Source organism: Dipodomys ordii, unplaced genomic scaffold (genome assembly GCF_000151885.1).
Source record: "Dipodomys ordii isolate 6190 unplaced genomic scaffold, Dord_2.0 Scaffold28, whole genome shotgun sequence".
NCBI lineage: Eukaryota > Metazoa > Chordata > Mammalia > Rodentia > Heteromyidae > Dipodomys > Dipodomys ordii.
The window spans coordinates 2,650,549-2,673,198 of NW_012267244.1; positions in this window are offsets into that span (position 1 = coordinate 2,650,549).

Below are 22,650 nucleotides of genomic sequence, written 5' to 3' on the forward strand. Positions count from 1 at the left end.
AATAGGTTTATTAAAGGCTATGCAACTACATCAGTGCTGGTGATAATATCTTATCATAGCATTGATCAGTATTGTTTGCTTTGATATTGTTTTTTCATTGTCTTCTCCAAATCTGAATGAATATGACACAACTTTTTCTTGCTGCTGCTATTTATTTCCATACCAGTTACCAATATATCACATCCAAGACACACTGAATTAACACAATGTGTGTGATTTTTGAAAAATCACAGTTACTCTTTTTCTCTCTTCTTTTGTTGGGTAATAAATTTCTACTTATTTCTGATATCTACATTATATATTTTTAGTTTACAGTTGGTACAGATAACTAATTAGACTTATATAGATCCAATTTTGCTTCCTAGAGGATTAACTTGACATATCTACACTTGCTGATGGTCCCTAACAAGTTACATTCGACTTCCATAGTGAGGCACAAGAAATGCATCACAAAACTTTCATTGTGAGATCAACATCATTGTGTACATAAATGAACATGTGAAATTGAAACCCTCTTATACAACTATTTGAAGATTTAAAACTTTTATTGTGAGACACGTGAAAAGCATCACAAAAAGTCCCATTGACATTTAAATGATGCCTCTCAAAAGGCCTTCAATATTACATTTGTACATTTTCAGTAATTCCTTTTTCTCTTTTCAGATTTTACTAAAAGAATGTTTATATAGTATCCCTGGCACAAACATTTTTACATTTAACAGCCGGTAGCTTTAGAAAATCATGTCAGCTGGCTGGCTGGGTTCATGAATTTAACTATTCTCAACAAAATGGCAGGTTTTTTTTTTTAAACAGTAATTGGCAAAAGTGAACAGCAATCAGATCATTGTGTTTATTCAGGAGGCATATCCAGCTTTTTCTGAGTGCCCAAAGTAAGGATTTCAGCCACAGAGTCTAGAGTAATCTTCCAATGGGGTTTATGGGGCTGGGTAATGTCCCGCACTAGCTAGCATGGAGAACAGCTGAACGCTTGAGATGCAGCTCATTCATGTTAGCATGTGCTGTAAGTCTGAAATACAACACAAGTTTGCAAAATACCTTGCAAACTCTTTAACATTGATGGCAAGTTAAAACAGTAATAACTTAGCTGCATTGGGTTAGCTACAAAATTAGTAGAATTAAGTTCTTCTGTTTCTTTGACTTTGGGTTAGTAAAAAATGTAAACTTACATCTGTGTTTCACACTTGTGGCTATCTTAATCTTTCTGTTGGACAGTACAGGCCTTGAACAAATGAAGAAGTCACTGCTGGCTGAAGTAGGACATAGCAACTAAGAGAGAAGTCAGCTTTCCTTTAATTAGTTTTGTGATTGCCACCAAGTTCAATGTCAGCCATTGAAAAGAAACAAGTCTAGTCTCTTCACACAGGCAAAACTCCCACTGTGATTTGTAAGAGTTCTCCCTGGATGAAACAAATATGATTAGGCCTATGATGTTTTCTTCATGCTAAAACGTTTTCTCTTTTCCAAAGTTTTTTTAGTATATGGTTAGCTACCTGAATGTACAAGTGCAGAATAGAGAAAAGATGAAAGAACAATAAATGAATGATTTGAAAGTATTGTTTTGAAACATGTAACTACTGCTGTCAGCTGCTGGTTCTTTCTGTTTCGTACATTTACATTTCCTGACTGGAGTTTAAGAACATTTCACGGCGTGTTACTATCAATCATCCTTAACCTAGAAGTGCACTGTACATTAGTAACAGTTAATTGGCATATTTAAAGTAAATAGCTACTTAGTTTTGTTGTGAAGCTTTTACATACAAATCTATAACACCACATGCTTTGTTTGTTTCAATAACAAACATTCTTGTCTACAACACTGCCACCTCTGACAGGAGATTTTAATACATTCACACTGAAATACCCAGAATGCAATGTGTATGCAGGTACTCTTTGCTCACCAAAGGATGCCCATAGACAAGAGTGAAACAAAGACATTTAAAGGATAGGTTATGCAAAAATTTAGAATGGTAAAGTGGAAAAAAAGTGGAGCAAACAATAGGAATTATAAACTTACCTGTACTTTTTTTGTAGCTGTTAATGAGCCAACAGGTTAAATTATTTAACAGACATTAGGATTAACTCTCCCATCTGTCCGAAGTCAAGTTCACATTTAACAATAACGCACTTCCCAAAGATCACAAAGATTCATCACTCTTCAATGTCCAGTAGCAAACAGGATTAGACCTCTTCCTTAGACACTAGAAAAGAGGTTAGATATTTGAAAACTGAAGATAAAATGACATGGAAAACATCCATGATACAGACCATGTTATAAAACAGTTGAATTTCTATAAACCTGGAGATAACCAAGCTTTTTTTTAGCAAAATAAACATTTACTTTATTACCTAGATCAATATATATAATGTGGCATTTATATTTATAGAACTATGTATATGAGTGTTTATGTATATGTCTAACAATTCAGAATTTAATTCTGAATATGAAATATTGTCATGGCCCATGAAAGTCCTACAAATGCACCATCTTTGAAGTGAAATCAAGTAACAGTACAATTAGAGACCACAGTAATAGTGTTATTAGCACAAAGAATATTGTTTAAGCTTTATTAAGAGGTTAATGTATGAAAATGACCCATTGCAACAATGAGATGTACAAGTCGTTATGTTGAAAAACGAACTTTACAACTTTGGTGGGTAGGGGGAGATTCGGGTGGGGGGACGGGGGAAGTATGGGAAGGGATGGGAAGGGGAAACAAAGAGGAGGCAACAATGCCTGATAAGAAATGTACTCGTTATCTTGCCCATGTAATTGTAACTCCTCTGTACAGTATTCTCACAATAAAAAGAAAGAAAATAAGCTTGATTGCAATAACCCAGAGACTTACCCACTACTCATCTCTAATATTATTTCTTTGGAAAACTTAAACCATAGATACAACAAAGTTTTGCTCAGAATTTCATTTAGAAATCTCACTGCAACACAAGAGCTTTCTGCCTTTATTACCTGAAAGCCCTAGCTGTGGTGTTCCTCTAACTTTGGGATGTGACAACACAATCTGCAGAAGTGGGAAATCTGTTGTTCATCCACTCCCATGCACATACCTACATGATAAGGCAAAAGAGAAAGAGTTGCATTAGTGTTATCTTGAGCATTGTGAAATATGAAGAGGAGAATTTCGCCTTTTCAGTGAAACCATCAGGAAGACTTTCCCATCTGTTCTAAGTTTCTAATATTGAACTCTTCTGTCGAGGCCCAGTCTTTCATGGTTCCTGAGAAATTTGAAATAGGTGTTTTGCCATCACTGACTGAAAATGAAAAAGTCAAAATTCTTAATGCAATTCTTTCTTTTTCTAGTAATGTTATCTGGGCTGATATTGAGTTTGGGGACCACTGCCCTCTTGTCATGCATTAGTGACTACATTCTATTCCTTCTTCTTTGCAATATTTCAATATACAATTGTTTCTTTCTACACTGCCATTAAGGCTCTGGTAACACAGTCACCACTAACTAAAAGACTGACACACCCTCCTATATCTGGGCTCCTCTGTGTCCATTTTAATGTATCCATCTTAACTAAACTTAACTGTGTCCATCTTAACTAAAATGATGAAGTTGTAGGCAGTAGGTGGCACTTTTTAAACCATCTGTGCTAGTAAACATGGTTTTGATTTCCCTCAGTTCATTGTAATGGATAGTCTTGTAAACTAATATGCAATCAAGTACTGGGAAAGTAATCACATTCTTGGCTGTCACAGCCATGTCAAACTGCTTTCAAAGTTTCTAAAACCTGTCTCTCTTTTTCTGCATTTGCCTCATCACTGACCATAGCCAGTGTTCTAATGTGTATCAGATATGCAGACTATAAGTAGCACAAATGACCTAATTTATTTACACTTATATCTTTCCAATCAAGGCACTGAAGACAAATAAAACTCAAATCATTGAGCTTGCTATAGTCAAATGGGTTGCTTATAGAACAGGCTTCTTTATTTCTCCTATTAAACATCCTTTGATCTTAAAGCACTTTAAAATCCTATAGATGTTTTATAAAATTGCACAATACTTTCATCAAAGTATGAAGGGTAGGATACTTGAAAACACTGTGAACAATGAAGTTCCATAGAGAAGCAGAAAAATGACACACAGAAAGTCTCATCTCAAGCATATTAGATAGAATATTAAGAATATTCTCCAAGGGACATATAAACTGTACCCAAGTTCTTATCACTACAGTGGCCATATTTGGAACTGAAAAGCAAAAGTGAAGCAATATGCAGTGTCTTTTTATAACTAATATTTAAAAAGTTATCAAGCTCTTTACTTAGGGTTATATCAACAAAACATCGAGATAAATTCCTGAGATTTTTTACCATACGACTGATGTTAGTATATTTCAAGGACACAAAGAGATATCTCAGTGGGATACATACCTTTTAGGCCTTAATAAGTAGATCATTTATGTTAGGGACTAAAATACAGAGAGCATAACCCTCAGGCTCAAAGACTGATAATAACCCCTTTCCTTCTGGGTTTCCTTGCTTCAGCCAGATTACTTTTCATACTGTTTCTTCATATACTTTGCAACATGAGTACATCGCCTTTTTCTTCAAAACTCTGGCAGATTGTTTGGGCTAGAGATAGATGGAGACAAGAGGCACCATCTGGTACAAGATCTTTATTCCTTGTTAGCACTACAGGAGTTCTGGTATTTTACATGGATCAGGCAGCAGCAAAGATTCTTTTTAAATGCATAGATTGAGAAGGTGTAAGATGGTCAAATGGCCCTTGGCACTGTCTGATCATATAAACGGACTTCATTGGTATAGAGTCGAGAGATTTGTTGATTTTCTTTTCTTTTTTTTTTCAAGTCAGACAACCGGTGGCATATGGTTTCATGATTCACAAAGATGGTCCTGGACTTATAGATTTGACGATCTCAACATAACTTCCAGGCTTGCCAGGGCTATGTTACAGCAGAGAGAGCAAATAGCTCATGATATTTCTTCTCTGATGAGTAAGCTCCAAATTCTCAGGTTTAAATTTGATCTGGAATTGATAGAAAAGGAACTCTGCCCTCCTATGTCAATGTCTTCAATTTTTTATTTGTCAGAGGTGAGCATTTATTTCTGTGGTATTGGCCCACAGCTTCAAGCCCGAAGGCTTAAATAATGCCCAGATTAATTCTGTTGACTCATACTGAATGCACATATTTGCTGCTTTTCTTCTTCTATTCTTTGAAAATCTAAGTACTTTCTAAAATAAAGACAGCATTCTAAAAATCTTGTGACTATTTAGCTCCTACTCTTAGAAGTTTAAAATCAGTTTTTCTAATGAAATTACTTAAAATTAGGAACTAGGAGATTTGCCTGCTGATGCTAAGAAGCTAACTCACAGCTACCTTACGAGGATAAGTGACAAAGTTGTCTGGGAACAGTGTCTTAGCAACAAACTGAAACAGATTCAAAAGGAGGCTTATACAAGTTTATCTGAACTGCAATTCAAGTATAAAGTAAACAAAGTCCTCACTTATGGGCCCACTTCAGAAGGCTACTTGAATTCCTGCCATTAGAATGCATTGCCAAAAATGTGAAGTGCCTTTTTAAGGATGACATTAATGCCATTTGAATCTCTGCGAACTGCTCTGTCATTACTCATCCCCCCCACTCTCTCCTTGGTCATTTCCTTGAAGCTAAATCAAAACCTCTTGCTTCCTCCATATAACTTCTCTCCCACAAAACCACCTTTTCCTACAGTTTGCAGGGTCCATGAATTGTGATGTTTTTCCTAGTAGCAACTTTGACCACATATCCTTCCCATCCTCCAATCTCTCACAGAAAGCTTTCTTTTTCGCAACCAGGAAATGTTGCAGATATCAGTTGGCATGGCCTCAAATGAAGAAAGAAAAGAAGATATAACAGAACATGCCTAAGATAAATACGGTGCTATTCTGAAGAAAGTAGATGTTAATATGACAACAGATGGTGTAGATAAAGTCAGCATTAATATTGTCAACCCACTGCATTTGCCACATGGTTAATTGTAAAACATATATACAACTCAGAAGTAGAACGAGTTTTACCAGTGGTTATTCGATGAGTCTATTAGAGGAATGATAGTAATATCAATTCTTTTCATATTTGTCTGATATTTAAAGTGAAATTTATATTAGTCCAAGAGTAGAGTATGCTAAAATTTTTAGATCATTCTTTTAAAAGCTAATTCTTTTATATCAATAGCAAATATTTTTCTTTGAAGTTCAAAGAAAAATTATCTGTGTATGTCCCACATACCTCAGATTCACTTGGAAATTGGTCTCTGATCCTTCTTGGACCTCTTCCCCCAAAAAGGAAAAGGAAATGCGCATGACTTTATTTTCATTAAAAAAGAAAGAAAACCATCTCTCGGTAATAGCAGCTCAGTTTTCCTCTATTGTATATGTTGCTGCTGAAGCCAAAGGTGGACCACCATACATGTGCTTTAAATTGTAAAAACTTCTGAAATCTTAGCGTGCAAGATAAATTTGAAACAGTGACAAAACCCAGAATCCATAATGTTATCAATAAATAGATCCTCCTCAAACCTTCAATAGTTCCTTGGAGAATACAGAATATCAGCTACACTTGCCAAATTGACGAAACGTGGTCCTCAATCGGATCACAACTTATTTTTCCAGTGTTTCAACTCTGATTTTCATTTATTAACCCTCAAACTCAGAAGAAAAATCTATTCACCATTGCTTTAAATATGGCATGTGATTTAGGTTCTACAATCTTATTTATAATCATCTTTTTTGGAAAGGCCACCTTCCTTCCTCACAACTGACCTTTGCAACATCCTGCCTTTGGATCCAGCCTAGGGACACACCAGGCTGTAATGACACCCTCTCCAATCACCTATAGATCTGATCTTTTATGCTGTGCAGTGAGCTCTTCTTCTGGGCTGTCATTAGTTGCTAGGTGACATTTTTTTTTTACATCTGTTCTGTCTTCTTTACAAAACTCAGCTGTGCCAGATGCTGTGGTAAAGTCTCAGAGTATACGTTGCTCCATCACAATCAGTCATTTCCACATGCAATCTTTGCAGAACTAAGTAAAGGCATCTATTATATTTGTCAATGATCATTTATTGAATTCATACATTCAAAATGAAATGCATAATCAGAGCCAAATATTCAACTTCAAATTTCTCTGACTGAAGAGAGATTGAATAATTTAAGTCTAGCCTTATAAAAGGATATTAGTAGGCCATAAATGTGAGGCTGAGATAAGACCCTAAAATCTAATTTGATAAATAGAGGTTGAAAGATTACTGAAAAAAAAATGAGACAAATAAAAATTTTCCTGTCAATCCAAGCACCGGTGGCTCACACCTGTAATCCTAGCTACTCAGAAGGCTGAGATTTGAGGATCATGGTTCAAAGCCAACCCCGGGCAGAAAGTCGATGAGACTCTTTTTTTTTTTACTTTCTTTCTTTCTTTCTTTCTTTCTTTCTTTCTTTCTTTCTTTCTTTCTTTCTTTCTTTCTTTCTTTCTTTCTTTCTTTCTTTCTTTCTTAATTTATTTTGAAAATACCGTATAGAGAAGTCACAATTACATGGGCAAGGTAATGAGTGCATTTTCTATCAAGCATTGTGAGGCTCTTACCTCCAATAAACCACGAGAAAACTGGAAGCGGCACGGTGGCTCAAGCTGTAGAGTGCTTGCCTTGAGCTGAAGAGCGCAGGAACAGTTCCCAAGCCCAGAGTTCAAGCCCCACGACTGACAAAAAAAAATTCCTGTCAGCTATGATAGTGAATATTTGTAATCCCAACCATCCGGAGGCAGAGGCAGAATAATCTCAAGTTCTAGGTCAACTAGGGCACATTATGAGTTCTAGGCCAGTCTAGAGCTAACCAGCTCATTTCAAAACAAAATGAAACAAAACAAAAGACCCTCCAAAAACTTCAGTGATTTATTATGCTTCTTAAGATGTCTTTTCAAAATAGTTCATAGTTGGGGTACGAACACAGTATTAAAAAGATTTTTCTTGTCCCTGTTCTGACCAAAGTGTCATCCACTTCATGGTACTCATCTTATTATATCAACCAGGGGCAAAACAATCCCATGTTTATCCCAACATGGCTTTTAAGCTGGGCCTATGCCTCTTCATGCCTTGGACACACATGTTTCTGTTTTTTTAAAGGTAGTATCAAAGGCATTGAGTTAACCTGCATGTTTCCTAAGCTATATGTGTTTGTCTCCCCATACTGTATTAGAGTTTGCAAAGCATTCATTCAATGTTTCATTGTTCTTGGTTATAGTTTGGACTTGAATGTCTCATGAACCCAACATACATGCATGGCCAGGAGTAAACTAATGCTGTATTTGAAAAAAAATATTTGTTCTTGTTAAATAAAATAGATATGATTCTATAACATTGATCTCTTCAAGTACTGACTGCAAAAATAAAACATAAACTAGTTTCTTTGCAAAGACACTAAGACAAACCTGACTTGTATAGTCAGCTAAACTCTTAAGGAAACATTATCTTGAGTAAGATAGCACAATGGAGCACCCTAGAAGGAACTGGGGAAAGTAAATCAGGAAATATGACAACTTATAGAAAAGCAAATATAGTGACAATGTCAAATTTTACACCCACTGAAATGTGCTATCTGTACTGAAATACCTCCCAAATTTCTTATTTAATCATGAGTACTTTCATTCAACCAAACACTTACTAGTTCACTTAGCCAAAATTTAGAATGACTCCCCTCAACAAAGAGGTGATTGAACTGACTTTGTGTTTAGACATTTCAAGATTTGGTTATAATTTCAAATGGCCTCAGAAATCAAAGAGTTTTTAACTGTGAAAAGCACTTCCTAGGCTTAAAGTAATTTATAAAATGGTACACTACTAGCCACCATCTGTCTGCCAAAGATGAAAGATGATGCTATAAGGAAATAACCAGACAAGAACTCCATTTCCCAGCATACCTTGCATTCTGCCTTGTCTTTTCTTTTCTTTTTTTATTGCTGACTAGTATTCTTTTTTTCCCCTCTCAATCCCTCTTCTACTGTCCCTCCTGGCTCTTTTCCTACACATGCCTTTGACACTTCTGCATTCTGGTCAGTTGTTGGGAGAGACTGTGCAATCAGGTTAGATTTCTTTCCTACATCTGATATTCTATTTTTCCATTTAGATCTAAAGAGAGACCTAGATAAGACCAAATTATCTGATAAAAACTGGAATCATAAACTATGAGTCATATCTCTACATTTGATTATAATGATGGTGGTAATGAATAGCAATGGTGGTGATAATGCCAATGAACAGAGGAGGGAAATTTTAATGATTCTTTTTTTAATTTTGTTTAAAAAATACCATATTCTAAGGACTTTTCATTTTAATCTCTTGAAAAGACAAAAAAATAATTACTTCAATTAAAACTGAGCTAGGAAGAAGCTAAGCAGTCTCTCTATAACCATCAAGGGAAGACTGTTAAAGCCTATTGCAATTTATCTCTCCAAGGCATTCATTGTAGAGGCCTCTAGAAGAGTAGTGTAACCTGATTTTAAATTCACTGATTCAAATCACACTCCATCCGAGTAAGCCCGCTGTGCTTCATTTCTGAATATCTAATTTAGTCTGTACTTACGTGAGTTCTTATCTTTACTGGCCCCTAAAAACAGGCAACATTAATCCAAAGCTAGACCAAGGAAGAGCTGAGAGTTAACGTCTTGTGAATTGGAAAGGAAAGAGTCAAATGTGATAGTTCAAAATACCTTGGAAATGAAATACACTACCTAATTGCTACACAATCTCTTTCACTGTGAGCAATATTAACATTTATAAGGGGAAAAATTAGATAGCAACACAAGGTAAATTTTTACTATTTTAAATACAGATACTTTTTTCTGGGGTTTAGAATGACTTTTCTCCCTTTTCCCCAATGTATGCTATTATTCAGGTGAGCAAATATAATAGTATTTCTGACCACTGTTAATTGCACATTAATGGGTTTAAGTAGGAGAAGGTATGCAAACAGACAGAGTTTCCTAGCCTTTGACTGTTCTTTGCCTCTGGCCTCTGTCAGGGAGGCTTGCTAACTGCATCTCAGGGGAGCAATCACATAGCTTGACTCAGACTGTGGCTCTGACTACTGGGACTTCCTAAAGTCACAACCACTTTGGCATCCAGAACTAGGGCACAGAGTGTCTACTCTTCATGAATTCTAGAGATTGCAAAGAAAGTGTGAACTGTGAAAGCTGATTAGGGATGCACCTTAAATGGTATCAAGGGAGCCTGTTAGCAATGCAAACTATGAGATAATATAAACATAACATTCACTGCCTGCCAGTTGATCACTTACGTGAACACCACGAAAAGCAAAATAAAGCAGGAAAAAAAATGGCCATCAGCAACACATACAAGACTTCCTTAAAGATAATTTTGCATGAAAGTTCAGTTTCATAGGCAAAATGCATAACATAATGGCATGGAATGACGTGCCAGCAGAATTTGATGTGTCTATTTGTCTTTCAGGAAATTTCTGGTATTAATCGAGTCTGATGGGTATAGTTAGCTCTTTTATCTACATACATTCTCTTTCTTGTATATTATTGATTAGAAGAATTTGAAGTGAGAAGATGTAATTATTTTGGCTCTATTTAACCTTCATTTATGACTACAATAGAGTAATTTCCATTTGCACTGGTAAAAAGCCAAAGTAATTTTAATTCAGGAATTTCTTTTTAATTGTTAGTTTTTAAAGAACTCAGCATCATGAGCAGCAGAGGAACATTTTCTTGCTTGTATTCTGGTGTACCTGCTCTCCTGTCAGCCAAGGCTTTCACAGAGGAGAGAAAAAAAAAGTCTTTCTAAAAGCCTTGGCCTAATTAACAAGAATGAACTAGATTTTATGATGAACAATTTATAGGCAGTTAATAGAGCTCATGTATGGTAGCCAGGAGCTAGATAATTTATCATAAAAGAAATCACAGTTACACTCTTAATCCCTGCTCTCTTGATATTGCAACCAACTCTATTCACAACCACCACTTTCAGAGCTTTGATTTACTGATAAATGATGCCTCATTCATTTTATACACTCTTAAAACTGTAAATTCAGTCCATACTTGTATCTCTGCTCATTTGCTTCAAATTATTTACCAAATAATTTCTTCTTCTAATTTTTTTTCACTAGATTAAAATAAAAGCAACTTGCAAAGATCTCCTTGAGATTCATCTTATCACAAATAGTTAAATAAGAAAGGTGAATTGTTCAACAGTTTATTACCCATCCTAAATATTTGCTAAAAGAGAAGCTAAATTATATTTTAAAGGACAATGCAGCAGCTGTAGTAAGTTATGAGTGGAGAGAGCAAATACTTTCCAAGTATTTAATACAAAACAGCAAAAATCCAAGTTTTTTGTTTAGTGGGTTTATTGGTTTGGTGAATTAGAGAACTCAGGGCCTCCCACTGACAAGTAAGTACTCTACCAATTGAGACATGTGCCCCACTTTTTGGTCATTTATTATTTTCTATAGAGAGTCTAATAGTTGTTGCACATGTAGCCTCAAATCACAGTTCCCCTACCTACACAAGGCATGTAACTGGGATCACAGGCATGAGTGGTCATGCCTAACTTTGTTGAGGTGTAAATCTCATGAAGTTTTTGTGCTGGTGGGCCAAAAATAAGTTTATAAAGGTCAGAATTTAAAGTAACTGAAGTGTAGAAGAATTGACCAAATCAGCTGTTACAAATATCTTACTGTTCCTGTTTCTAAGTAGTGACAAAATAAATCACACGTTAGGTGGGCAGCGTGGGGTAATTCCATACACTACCATCACATTAGCTGCTTTGTACTTATCCATTCTTTTCTACAGGGACTCTTTGAAGCCTTGAAATTAGGAAACATCATCTCCAAGGAAAGCTCACTTGAGCAGTGATTTCCTTCCTGGATGCCTTTGAACACCTTATTCTTCCACCTACCACAAAAACAAATGATTGCCTGGTAACTGTTTACATCCCAAATTAATCATGAAATTATAGGACAGTGTAGACCACTGCATTACAGCACTAAGTCCAGAATACTTCCTGAGATGTAACTTACCTGTCAGTGAATGCTGTTCTGTTTCCAAGGTGAGAAAGAAACATCTGATGGACTTGATTATAGGAATAACAGCAAATTAATATGTATTTTACAAAGTAGAATATTCCAAAGTCTCCCATATCAAATATTATATCAAACATTATAAATCATAAATACATTTAAACATTATTCTCTATTTAGATCTTTCATGTATTAAAAAGGACATTTTATAATTTTGAAAAAAGAATGATGAGACTGAAATTCCAGAAAGTTAAGGGTCAGAGAAATATGAGTTTCAACCTGAAGCAGATGTGCTAAATGTTACATGAATCATGGTCTCTGGGGACATGATGAAAACACTGGCCATTCCTCACAGAGGCAGAGTCATGGGCCATTGTAAAGTTGTTTAGGCCCTAGAAGTAACAAGTTCCTGACAGAGAAGGTATGAGATGTGAAATGATATGTCTTTGGGCCCACTCAATAGAACATGTTTCAAGTGATTAGGGAGTTATTACTGCCTGCTAGGAAACCAGTTTTTGTATAGCTGTATAGCTGATCCACGAATAGGCATGTGGACAATTTTATTGAAAAGATCATTCCTCTCTTTTATCAAAGGTTTCTCAACTTCTATCTGGAGGTTGTAAATATGGGTTCATTTATATATTTTTTCATCGTGATATAATTTTTCAGTTAAAAAAATGTTTTCTTTCCCTTCCAGACTTTCCCTTTACTATGGCTAAGGCCCTAACAGCTGTAGCAGAAGTCAAGCCTATGGCTGCAGAATCACTGGAGAGAAGATGTGTCCCCAGTATGCCCAGAGTGGCTAATAGGCAAACTCAGTAGAAACTCATCTAGTTCCCTGACACCTTTGTCATGTTACTTCCTGTCACAGGGTACAGAGCTACTATGCAAAACCTGCTCCTAGCAATGTCTACTAAGGATGGCAACCCTGCAGGATTGTGCCACCCTGTAACACCTGTGAGCAGGTGGAACCAACAACTCTCTATCTATCTATCTATTTATCTCTCTCTCTCAGTCAAAATAAAATCTAAATTGCTATCTTTCGTGATTCCTAATGTCAACTAAAAATAATAGAAGAAATTAGTTCAGACCTGAGGTTCACCTTGGAGATTTTTCCTAATTGTACATGGCCCTCAAAGTGTCTTTTCCCAAATGGAATTGGTCATTGACATGTGGATGTGCTCCTAATAGCAAAATAAAAATATTCCCTGCCTGAAGCATTATTATAAAGTTGTCTTTTTCCATTTCATTGTCTCAGAACATTTAATCGATTGACATGACATCTGGAACAGGTCAAAGGAAGCCACCTCTATGAATTCACAATTACAAACATCATTAAGGTAAGAATAGCATATTATTTCCTCGACTTATTTCAAACAATTTTAGATTTAATTTTATTAATATTGTTATACTATGAATTCACTGGGAATTCAAAGATAGATGCAGAAACACTTTTAGGCTTATGTTTCCATTTTAGGGGGAAAAATTCAGCCCCAAGGAAAATTCTGAGATGGAAGAATTTTTTTCCCAAGAAAATGCCTGACTTTCCACTTAACAGTTTTATGTCACCCATGTAATTTCCTGTATTTAAGATCATCCTTCTATCAAACTTTCATTGAAGCTTAATATTAAATAGAAGTTTACATGTACCACTAATTCTTCTAACACAAAATGAGGCACATATTAAAAGCTTAAAATGGATTAGCTCAATTATTTTTCTATTTGAAAACAGCAATTAATTATCAGTTTATTTCAAATCCATGAAAATACCAATTAATATTTTTATCTACATGAAATAAGATACCTTCTGTAGTTATCAAATGTAAGCTTTTATGAAAGGAAATGTATGCTTTTATGTATGTTTATGTGTCTTTGGTTGGAGAGTGGGGGAGGGAAGTCTGCTGTTTGAGAGTGCTGAAGTGTCACAAACTAATCAGGTATTAGCTCCACCAACCCAGAAAACTAACCTTTCTCCTCTGTCTCTCTGACTCCTGAGAAGGTCCGTTTTCCACATCTTTATCTTCCAGTGCTTACAACAGAGTCTGATGGCCCTATCTTAGGTCTGACAGCAGCCAGCTAAGTACTGACAAGGAAAGGTTTGTCCCATGTAGACAATGGGAAGCAGATAACTGTTGAAAATGCTTAATTCCAAACATGGAAATGAATTAGCGAAACTGCTTTGGCAATGATTTTTTTTCCTGCAATGAATAGCATTAGGAAAGGCATTCCTTTACACAATAGGATGTACTGACAAGTGGTTGGGTTCATTCATTTAATGTATTTTGCATATTAATAGTCCACATTTTTTTCTGATATTGTCTCCAACTATGTGAATTTTAGGTCTTAAAAATGGTGTTTCAAATATTTGAGAACAGACCAGACAGGCTTCCAATTACCAAAACCTCACTTAGAGAATCTGTATCCTAGAGACAATTTCTTTTCCCACCAACTTTATGCAAAGGTATATATGTATGCATTTGTATGCAAATTATTTGCTGAACATAATTAGGCCCACTAGGCCACTGTCGCTTTGCTACTTGTGCAGGTAAAAGTTTTGTGTTCAAACAAGAACTAAATTGCATGTACAGCTCAAGGCATTGTTGAATGGCACACTCTATCTACAGAAAGTGGGCCAGTCATCCAGACATCCCAGTGTTTTGACAGAAACCTTGTCAGGGAGAAGATTCCATGCTACCAGATACACTTCTTTTGAAAATGTCATCCAGGGTATACATTGATTTTCTGCTTAAATGTAGCTGCTGCTCGAGAAACCTCCTATCTTATTAAAAGTGTCCCAGTTCCACTCCATCTAAACATGGAGTACATGACTGGACTGACATATGAATAGAATGCCAACTTCTTACTGATTCAATCATTTATTCTACAACTGTACCCAAATCACTCGTCTACATATGAAGGATACAGCAGTAAACAGAGTAGCAGAGGTCTGTGGTCTTATTGTACTATATCTTAGAAATGAAAAAATGCATAATAAATCATAAAGAAGTCATTTCAGATAGTGTGTTGGAGGAAGATAAAATAATACAGTGTGATATGTTATAGAAATACTATAATATATTGGACAGCTAAAGAACACCTTCACCAAAGTTGTGATATTTCATTATCATAATGAACCTGATACAGAAGACAAAAGATTTAGAAACAGAAGAGCCAGGTACTTATTATCTGAAAACTTTTTACCTTTTAATGTAGAATTGCAGTCTACTGGGACATTTCTCAGCATCCCTTAAAAGGTTCCTACTGACTCAACTTGATGACCTTACCATTATGATATTGATATCATTTCTAAACTCGACTGAATCCACCTTTTAAATATGAAGACTAAATCAATGTTTCTCAAACTCATGTACACATTAGATTTACCAAGAGGCCCTTCAAAACATACCTCTGGCTGTACCTTACTCACATCAATTCAATCGGAACCTTTGGAGGAAATCAGAACATTGACCTTCATAACAGGTCCTTGAGTTATTTGAATCCTAACTTTGCTGGCAATGCTCTAAGTGCTGAAATAAATAACTTAAGATGAAGTAAAATGGACTTGTGGATACAATCTCCAAAGCAAGAGAAAGAGCTGTAGGACGGTTGAAAAACAAGTAGTTATCTCTAGACATATTTTTCTATTTCCTTATTTAAAAAATTACTTGATTTTAGAAAAAAATAATTCAGTTCTTTTATAGATTCACCCCAGGTAATTTAGCATAAAATATCTGTATCAGGAGGAAGAAATATCTGGTTTTTTCATAAAGCCAGCTCCAGATTACAGGGGATATGCATGTTTGTGGTGTTACCACTTTCTTTTTCAAGTTATGCAACAGAAATCACACTCTCCTGAGGTTAAAGCCTGCCTTGCTAGCTTCAAACAATTTTGAATCTCACACCTCCACCCACACGTTAAATTTGTCCAAACCAGATGGAGATTAGGTTAGAAAGACTGTCTTGCACAAGTCTTTTCCTTGCATTGCCCATTACTGATGCTTTTACCTTTAGGCTTTTGAGTGCTTTTCTTACTTTAAGAAATTAAAGTATATTTAACTGTTCTAAGTCTTGCTCTGCACTCTACCTAATTTTCAAAATACTATTCTTCCTCCTAATGTCTTAGAATGCAGAATTTGGGCACTATGATCCTTACCCATTGTAATTGCTTTGTGTTTGATTTCACTGAAGTAATAAGCTGATACAAAAAAGAAAGAAAGAAAAGAAAAAAATCTGTATTATACTGCTGTCCCCCAATAGCTTTTCCATAATTTGGCTAAGATTAGTTATGCAGGCACAAATAGCACTTGAATATCTTACAATAAATTTAAACTAGATGGGGAGGAGTCTTTTTATCTGGGGCTACAGGATTAGAGTTTATTTAAATTGTATATTCAAAAAGACACAGTAGAATATAACCAGTAAACATGTTTCTGGATCAGTTCCAGAATCAATAGTTTCACAAGCAGAGGAAATAACTCAGAATCTGAAGGCAGACCTAGATTAGTAAAGTCAGACATCGATAGACAAATACTATGTGATCTCATATATTGAATCTGAAAAAGTAAGGTCAGGGAAGCAGAAATTAGAATAATAGTTGCCAGAGGCTAAGCTATAGAAAAAAATGAGAAGATATTAATCAAAGGATACTGAGTTTCACTTATGCAAATGAATAAATTCTGGAGACCATATGCACCAGATTGTGACTATGGTTAACAGAACTGTGTGTAACATACTTGAAATTTACTAAGAGAGTAGATCTTAAATGTTCTCATTACAAAAAGCATAGTAGATATGTGATGTTATCATGTGTTTATTATTGATCTTAATAATCACTTCAGAGTGTGTGTATATGTGTATGTCCATGACACCAAAGCATGTTATATGATGTAAGCATAGTACATGTGACTTTTACATGTCAACTTCCATGTGACTTGGGAGATGGAAAATGGTTCAGTTACTCTTAGTAAAATGAGTTTTCAGAATGGCATTAAGCATACATATAATGTGTATAAAATAGCTATGCAGTTGAATAGCACACAGCAAATGCTTATAAAATAGCTATTATTAGGGTCCAGTACTCCTATTTTCCAAAAAGAATTTAAACATTACATGATCTTCTTTTAATGTCTACAACTTATATGTTTGGACATATCTAGTAAAATAAATGTTAAAAGAAACAAAAACTTAAAGGACTATCATAGGTCTTGTCGTTGTCCAGAAATTCACAATGAGATAGAAAAAAAAATGTGTGAGCAAAAGCAAACCTCTGAAAGATTAACTGACTCAAGCTGAGTTCCTGAATCCAAGCAAAATGTAAATTTGTATGAGAAGAGAGTTTCTGTTTGGCTTCTCTTTTATTATCCCAGAAATTCATTCTTTTTTTTTCACTTTTTTGGTCAATATTACAAAGTATAAACCCTTCATGTTCTAGGAACTACAACAGTGTTGTATAAAAGAAATAACCCCAGAATTTGAAATCGTATATATGGAATCTGGTGTCAAGAGAAATATCTTAATATTTAAGCAAGTAGTTTAATCACTGCAATGTTGCTTTTGATCAGATATGATTAAAATTAGCCCATGATATTCTTGGAAAAAATTATATTAAGTGAAGTAAGCCAGGCCCAAGGAAACATAGGTCCATGGTTTCCCTTATTTGCAATAACTAGTATATGTCTGGGACAAGCAGAAAAGGTCAGATAAGATGATATTAAGCGAAATGAACCCCAAGATAGGGATGCAAGTGGTTTTGTGCTCCTTGCTATTGTTTCTAAGGTATTTATAAAGTACCATGTGATATTTTTGTTGCTTTGTATGTCTCTCCCCTGCGGTAACCCCCGTTTCCACTGTATTTGATGTTGGTATAATTTGGGGAGAGGAAGGGAAAAAACAAATTATTTAAATAGGGATTCAGGTGGACCCATTGCAACAATGAGATGTACAAGATGCTATGTTGAAAAATGAACTTTACAATTTAGGCAGTGTGGGGGGAGTATAGTTGAGGAGGTGGGAGGTAAGGGATGGTAGGGGAAAAACAAAGGAAGAGGCAACAATGCTTGATAAGAAATGTACTCATTACCTTGTTCATGTAACTGTAAACCCTCTATACAGCATTTTCACAATAAAAAACATTTAAATAAAAAAGAAAATCCATACATACTGTGCTACATTCTTGAGAAAGTCAGCTCATAAGAAAAAAGTGTATTTAAGCTAGTGGTTTCCAAGGCCTTAGTCTGTCATCAATTCACCCCTTTGCCGCTGGGCCTGTGGCAAAGTCTGTATGGTGCTGCTCCCTCACAGCCTTGATTTTGTCAGGGAGTGAGGAAAGAGAAGGATTTCAGGTTCCAGTATCTCCTGCAAGGCATGCCTCCAGTAACCTAACTTCCTTCCATGAAATCTCTAAGATCCTAAAGATTCCACTAACTCTCCATAGCACTGAAGGCTAGGACAAGGCCTTCAATGCATGAGCCTTAGGGGAACATCGCCAGACAATCTGGCCACAGAATCTGATAAATTATCTTTGAGACTAGAAAGAAATTCAGTGCCCGGAGCCAGTGGCTCAAGCCTGTAATCCTAGCTACTCAGGAGGCTGAGATCTGAGGATCTCTGTTCAAAGTCAGCCCAGGCAAGAAAGTCCGTGAGACTCTTATCTCCAATAAACCACTAGCAAACCGGAAGTGGCGCTGTAGCTCAAGCGGTAGAGCACTGGCCTTGAGCTGAAGAGTGTAAAGATAGCACCCAAGCCCAGAGTTCAAGCCCCACGACCGACCTCCCCCCCAAAAAAAGAAAGAAATTCAGCAACAAAAAAGTAAATCAATCGCAAATTGATTCTTAGTATTTGCTAAAAACAAGAAAGAAACAGGAAAGACAGTAAAGAAACTGGATTCAGAAAACTCAAAGAGAATTAGTTGAAAAGGCACAAAAGGGGAGGCTTGGGGTGAAATGGACAAGAAAATAATACATAGAGAAAACAAAGGAAAATCATCCCTAAATGAAAGTAGTACCAACTGTGAAAGTATATTCCTTACATTAATTCCACACAAAGCCTGATCGTCACTCTCCCAGCCCTGTCATTCAGAGGCCATTTCTATTTCAACACACCTCTAACCTAACCCTCCAAGCCTTGCTCCCAGCTTGTTTGGAAATTGTTCCAACATACTGGGACACATAGAATTCCTAACTGTATGCTAAACCTTTCCTATTTGTTCATGCCCCTTTTTTGCACCTCTAAATTTGCAGTCACTCAGAATCATTTCTAAAATTCCTTCCCATTCATTGCCTGCTTCGTCCTGAACAACAACATCATATGTCCATCCCACTTACCCAGGGCTTCAGTTTTCATCCCTGGAAGAACATAGGACATGGGTTTCAACAGTCCATCCTGCAATGTAATCTTCTTTTCCATAATGCCTCTTCCCTATGAACCCTAGATATGTAAGTCAACCACCCTTTGTCATCAGGGAATTTGTGCACACTGGGTGATGAGAGTCTATGTCCCTGGGTTGTGCAATTCAGTAAAGTTCCTTTCCAGAGCAAAGACTCTGAAGCCATTGGATTAACAACCTCCATGGTTTATTTCTTAGGAAGTCCTTGTGCCTTGGATGTGCCTTGAACTGCATCAGTCTACATACATATGAAAGTAAACAGCAATGGAAGTAGCATGTTATAGTTTTGATAAGTATGGGATAGGAACTAAGAAAACAAAAAAATATTCATTTTAACATAATTTTGAAAGCATTTTTAATGACTAAATGAGAATTAGGCATAGGTGTTAATGAGGGATTTCTCTCCAAAAAAGAGAGGAGCAAACTAATTCAGACAGGACACGGGGCACTCTCTTTTCCACATTGAATGTCCACTCTTCTATCATAAGAAACTATTGGATACATGGATACGTATTTTTGGAGCTTTAGAAAAGCTTCTCATTGAATAAAGGAACTTTATCACAAATACATCTTTATCACCCAAATTTATTAGCAATTCCAGAGCAACTGATCCTTAAGATCACAAATACATCTTTATCACCCAAATTTATTAGCTATTCCAGAACAACTGACCCTTAAGATCTTACACTTTCTTGTTGGAATGTGGCAAACATCTTGTTTCTAACAGCAATAAACTTAGGCTGCAATATGTTTTCTTGTATATTCCTTCTCTATTTCTCTTTTTAGATTATACATTATAAAAGAATGATTTTATGCAGCAGTTGGTAAAAATATATTTCTTATTAATGGGTAATAGTTGCTACATTAATAATTTTATGTCTTTAATTATTGATGCAAACTTAATTGTGCCCCATGTCCCTTTTTCTTACAGCTCAATAAAAACTATATATTTCTTTAATTAGGCTTCTTTTGAAGACTGAAAAACAATGCAGGATGGTTTCTTGCTAATTTCACCTATACACAGCTAGGAAAGAAATGAAATTAGTGTCTGGAATGCAGTTTAGTGAGAAAAAATATCTAACTGTACTGAAAATGTGACTTTCCCTTGCACAGTTAACCTCATTTGGAGGCTACGGGTATACAGCCAGCTGAAGCTTAACTCTACAGAGAGATTGGCTCTCTCCCAGCCTGGCTCTGGGGAGAAATTTCATTGATTTCAGTAGAGATAGAAGGAAAAAATTGGGGTCACCTACATGGCTATCATAACATCTTCTCTCTTTATTCTCTACTTTACTCAAAATGTAATCTTAGTCTTCCTGCTTGGTTTCAATATTTTGTTGTAGTTCTCCATTTAAAGTCACTGGAGTATTAGAACCACTTTATTCCATATCCAAATGTTCCAAAAGCAACTGAAAGAAAGGATATATGGACGGTAGAAGTTAACATTTGCTAACATTTAGCCTAAGTTATACTAGGTGAGTCCAATCATTTTTTTTAATCTCCAGAGGTATCAATCACAAATAACTAGATGAGAAAAGAAGAATGAATACAGAGCTTAAGAAACTAAGAACCCTCTGAGCTCCATTATTTATTTTGTACATCTGATAGAAAAAAAAAAGAAAACAAAGAGTTTTCTGCTGTAAGAAGACCAAGAGAGCACTTTGAATGGCCAATACTACCAGATCTTGGTGTCAGGCAGACTACTTAGAATAAGGAGTTTGTTATTTAAGCTGAAAAGCATACCTCTTCTCAGAGTGAAATGACCTAATTCTACTGCTGCCATGTTGATGTTGACATATCTTTGAAATTAATCAGCAAATACTAAAAAGTTAGCTTGTGTGTGAAACTTTTCATTTTTAAGTTTTGTCCTCAATTTTTCTTTTAAAAAAAAAGACAAAGAAGGATACCATGTACAGGCCACCATTCTCTTGTCTCTGCCACAATTTTGTCACAAAGGCAATTTATGGCTGTTCCTCACTGGATACCAAGCATCTTATGAAGTCTTTTAGGTTTTTAGAATAATCTCCCTGGGTTTATTATTAGAAGCAAGTGTTCTTTTTTTTTTTTTTTTTTTTTGGTTGTGGGGCTTGAACTCTGGGCTTGGGCACTCTCCCTGCACTCTTCAGCTCAAGGCAAGTACTCTACCACTTGAGCCACAGCACCACTTCTGATTTCTAGTGGTTTATTGGAGATGAGAGTCTCACGGACTTTCCTGCCTGGGCTGGCTTTGAACCATGATCCTCAGATCTCAGCCTGAGTAGCTAAGATTACAGGCGTGAGCCACTGGCATTCAGCAAGGCAAGTGTTCTTGAATATTATTTTCTTCAGAAAATAATTCTGTGCTTGTTTTATGTTTTCTAAAAATTATTTTATTGGTTACATGTATTTATGAAAGTTAATTTTAAATGCCAAATATGGAGAACAAAAACTAAATATCCATAAACTCAACCACTCAGAATCACTATAAACAAGGTTATACATTTCTGTGTAAGGTTTTGAATTATGCTGTATCTGGTAAATTTTGTATCAGTGTAATCTTGAGGTAAACATAACTCTGCATAGTTCTTTTCTCCTTAACTTTTCTACTAAGAATGACTACATATGGCTTTCTTTCATTTAACATTTCTGTGTTACTGGAGTTAAGATCTTACACTTTCTTGGCTGCTGTTATACTACCATGCCTCCCGCCAAGCTCTTTATTTTTTCAAATAGAGTCTGATGGACTTTTCTATCCAGATGATTTCAAACTATGATCCTTTCGATTTTACACTCATGAGTAGCTAGGATTTAACTGAAGAGTTTTATAGTAGTTGCTAAATCAATCTAATCTGAATTTTCACTTGTAGAGAAATCTAAATATGGGGCTCAGTGGTAGAGCGCTTGCCTTGCATGCCTGAGGCCCTGGGTTCGATTCCTCAGCACCACATAAGCAGAAAAAAAACCGCCGGAAGTGGCGCTGTGGCTCAAGTGGTAGAGCGCTAGCCTTGAGCTGAAGAGCTGAGGGACAGCGCCCAGGCCCAGAGTTCAGGCCCCATGACCGGACCCCCCCCAAAAAAAATAAAAAGAGAAATCTAAATATTACAAAAACCACTATTATGTATAAAATATTCTTCACATATTAAATGGTTGCTTCACATATATATATATGTGTACATATATATGCATATATAATATACTGCTAGAT